Here is a 4,589-nt window from a genome sequence, read left to right on the forward strand (position 1 = left end):
TTCAGCAAGTGCAGGTCTGTCACTCCCCCTATAAAGGTTTCCCATAGTAAAAGTATAGCAAAGTGCAGTGAAGCGTAGTGAAAGTACGGTAAAGCATAGGTAAGCATTGTAAGGCCCCGAGATGTATGGTAAAGCATATTACAAAAACATGGCAAACTATATTAAACTATGGGCAAGGCATAATTAGCGTCATAACCATTCAGACTTTTACTGCAGTTATTGAAGTTTATTAAAAATATATCATTTTGTTGCACTATAGTAAAAAAAACAAATTATGACAACGTACAGTATTTGACAAAGTTCTTAAAATGCATGCTAGTTACTTCTCCAATTAAAAGAGACACAGAGGAAGGCGCTACTAAAAAAAATAACGTTGTTTCTCTGTTTTACCTTGGGGGCCTAACTGAAAGGCAGAAGGAATTAGTCACATTTCAGTTTCCAGATAGATTGATAAATAAAGCAAAACACGTATTTCGTGTGCAGGTTTTCAAATTATTATGATCTTGTGTATCATTGTCGGCAGGTGTTGCTATTGTCTTGGATGAGGGGGCCATTTTACTTGTTCTGTGAAGCATATTGGTCTTTTTTTTTTTTTTTTACAGAATGATTTTGTTTTATTTTGATAACTGGGTTCTAGGTCAGCGACAAGCATTCCTGTTATTGAATGGACATAAATACTGAGATAAAACAAGTCCATAAGTGACAAGAATTAACTGCATGAAGTAGGTAATAAGGTTTGCATGAGCCAACCCCTGTACTGCATTCTGTAGCACCGTGTGCCACAGAGCTTTGATGCCCTCCTACATACCACTGATTTCTGTGTGTACTTTACTATTAGAAGTGATAGGTGGGTGTGCTGGCATGTACACAGTAGAGTTGCTAGGTAACGCGTAACCTATCACTAGAATTCCGAAAGAGGGATTTAACAAAGCCTGATGGAATGCACTGGGTTCATAAAATTGAGGCCCAGTAAGCAGTGGGACAGGCTGCTTTTGAACTTGCTTCCTATTGAAAGCGATATTCACAAGCTCTTTAATACACCCCTGACCAGTGCAGCAACACAACAGGGAAGTGGGCCCGTTATTTACGTGAATCATTCCTTTACAGAAGCTTAATAAGGAAATGGGATTCATGGACCGGACAGAGAAGGCCGCTGTCCTCTCTCCCAGTTGAAGTTTGTGCACGGTGGATGGAGTGAGGGTGCAGCATGTCCACAGGCAATCCTCCCTATTTTAATCTCTGTGTAATTAAGAGGAGGTGCATTGTATATAAGAATATAGAAATGAGCCGTCATTCCACCCAGACATCTAGAGTGCAGCGTTCCTGCATGTTGACACACTGGTGTACAGTGATATTGCAGATCATCCAATAGCTACCCACATGTATTTGTGAAGCACAGCGTGTGAGAGAAAGCCGTCACCGACATGCAGGGGCTATATAAATGCATTTTCCAGCCATTATCTCCCGAGACCACCTTGTCAGTGAGATGTGAAGGCCAGCGAGTGTCCCTGCATGTTTAATTCAATTACAGTGTATACAGAATGACTGGGTTCACACGTTTGGGGTCCTTTGTTTAATTCATGTTGCAACATTTACCTGTTCGTGCTTTATCAGAGCACAAGGCACCCGAACAATGCATTGTTAGCAGACAATAGCGGCACTCTGACGTTGCCTTTTGAATAAATAAATACATGAATACGATACTTTGCAGTCTGCAAAAGAAAAACACTTTGCGTGAGAAGCCATGAAATGAAAACCAAAACAGCTAGATCCACAAAGCTGTTTACTCCCCGAAACGCACCAAATCAAATGAGCAAACCACAAATATACAGCTCGTACATTTAACTGAGGTGCTTGGGAGTGCTCTGAAGTCGTCTGTAATGACGATTTGGAGCAAATAACTCAAAATGTACCAAGGAGTTCCGCACAAACGATAAAGTTGCACTGTAATTTTACAGCTTTTCTGTGCTTTTTTTTTCAGGACTACAGGTTCAGGGTACAGTGGGGCGATATTCTGTAAGGGCGGTACTGGCTGTGCGTAGCATCCCCTGCATTCACCGCAGTACCTGTCTTGATGTTAAGCCTGCAGGTAGGTGAGCGTTATCTGGTTCCTGTCCAGGGACCAGGAATGCGAGGCGCACCTGAATGTTTCGGGGGTGAGAGTGCCCCCGGCTCAGCGTCACTGTGTTCAATGTGTCGTCGGAGCCAAGCTGTGCGATTTCCAGAAGGGGCACGGCCCAGCTTGTTTGCTCACAGTGCTGGGTCAACACAGACACACCAGTGCAAACCGATACAGCCCGTCCCAGGAAGGACAGCCACCCGAATACCAACCTGCTGTGGTTTATTATGCAGTTTCCCAACCCGATTAGATTGCAGAATACATCGGAACATGCTGCTCGTCCCTTTTTACGACCCCAAATGGCTTTCTGTAGCTTATCAGTCATATGGATCCCGTTGTAAAAAATACGAATGAGTAAACTGCAGGACAAAACGGATCGCCTTCAGTGTCATCATTTGTTCTGTTTTAAGATGTGTGTTATCCAGCTGCTGTGTGTTCTCTTACATACTTTTCAAAAGCCACTGCAAGGATAGACGAGCCAGCATTAAAACTGATTCCTTCGTTAAGTTTGTTTCTAGTTTTGTTCTGTTGTAATATTCCTCCTCGGAGAAAGAGAAGGAATTGTAAAAATAGCATTAAACAGTTACAAGGACAGTAACGATTGTTCTCATTTATTTGAGGTTCGTGTGGAAATGGATTTGGTTTTGGGCGTTTAATAAATCATGACCTCCTGGGGGCAATAACGTCAAGAACTGTATGCAAATCTCTCTAGACTTTTCTGAAGCTCCCCAATGATGTTTCTAATTCATGAAGATCTGTCATACTTGAAGATCTGTCTTTCAAACATATCACTATGTAACACAATTTTTGTTCCTGGGTAGTAAGTGTTATTTCCTAATTGCTTATGCCTCAAAAGTATAGAAAATGGCTATTATTCCCCACAAACTTTGCTTTTGTGACCAGGACAGTGATATTTTGAAATGTACCTATTTCCAATGAGAAAACGGGCGAATTTGTGTCTTTTCGTTCACATAAAGTCAGAAAAAAACAACATATGAATCCAAATTAACATGTATTTATACTAAAGTAATGCAAAAATGACTACAAAAGATTTAGAAGTGAGTAGTTTTTCGAGATTTACGATTATACTGTAAATCACTTTCACGAATCAGCTCCCAAATGTAGTCTCCCATCATGTTCTCGTTATACTGTCCTTGGTAGCGGCGTTCAAAGTCCAGTATATCCTGGTTGAAGCGCTCGCCTTGCTCCTCCGAGTATGCTCCCATGTTCTCCTTGAATTTATCAAGATGAGCATCAAGGATATGGACTTTGAGGGACATCCTACAGCCCATTGTGCCGTAGTTCATCACCAGAGTCTCAACCAGCTCCACATAGTTTTCGGCCTTGTGATTGCCCAGGAAGCCCCGAACCACTGCGACAAAGCTGTTTCAAGCCGCTTTGTCCTTACTAGTGAGCTTCTTGGGGAATTCATTGCACTCCAGGATCTTCTTTATCTGTGGTCCGACGAAGACACCGGCTTTGACCTTTGCCTCAAACAGCTTAGGGAAGAAGTCTTGAAGGTACTTGAAGGCTGCCGACTTCTTATCTAGAGCTCTGACAAATTGTTTCATAAGGCCCAATTTGATGTGCAGTGGTGGCATCAGCACCTTCCGGGGGTCCCAGCCGTACTCCTCATACTTCAAGGCGTCCAGCAAGGTCTTGATGCTGTTGTAATCCTCTTTGAGGTGCACCGAGTGAGCCAGGGGAAGAGACAGGTACTTGTTACCATTATGGAGCAGCACGGCTTTGAGGCTCCTGGATGAGCTGTCAATGAAGGACAGTATAACGAGATCATGATGGGAGACTACATTTGGGGGCTGATTCGTGAAAGTGATTTACAGTATAATCGTAAATCTCGAAAAACTACTCACTTCTAAATCTTTTGTAGTCATTTTTGTATTACTTTAGTATAAATACATGTTAATTTGGATTCATATGTTTTTTCTGACTTTATGTGAACGAAAAGACACAAATTCGCCCGTTTTCTCATTGGAAATAGGTAAATTTCAAAATATCACTGTCCTGGTCACAAAAGCAACGTTTGTGGGGAATAATAGCCATTTTCTATACTTTTGAGGCATAAGCAATTAGGAAATAACACTAACTACCCAGGAACAAAAAAAAAAAAAAATGTGTTGCACTGTGTATTCTGTTCAGTTATCGGAAGAGCATTGTCTCTGAGAAACTTGTTGGGTCCTGCCAAACTTTCCAATGAGATAAAACAGGGCAAAGAAAAATATACCGTGCACATAGAGGTCAAACGTTTTGCCTTAGAATTCTCATTGAGAGTTTTGAAGCTATATCCCCTTCGGTCTTTGTTGCATAATTACACCACGTAAAGTTTCCTATCTGTGTATCTATTTTATAATGTTTTTTCAAAGTTTTGGCAGGGCAACTTCTCAAACTCCATAGAGTTCACACAAAAATTTCAAAAAATGAACATACAAAATCGTGACTGAAAGGGATTTAA

This window comes from Acipenser ruthenus, chromosome 29 (genome assembly GCF_902713425.1).
Source record: "Acipenser ruthenus chromosome 29, fAciRut3.2 maternal haplotype, whole genome shotgun sequence".
NCBI lineage: Eukaryota > Metazoa > Chordata > Actinopteri > Acipenseriformes > Acipenseridae > Acipenser > Acipenser ruthenus.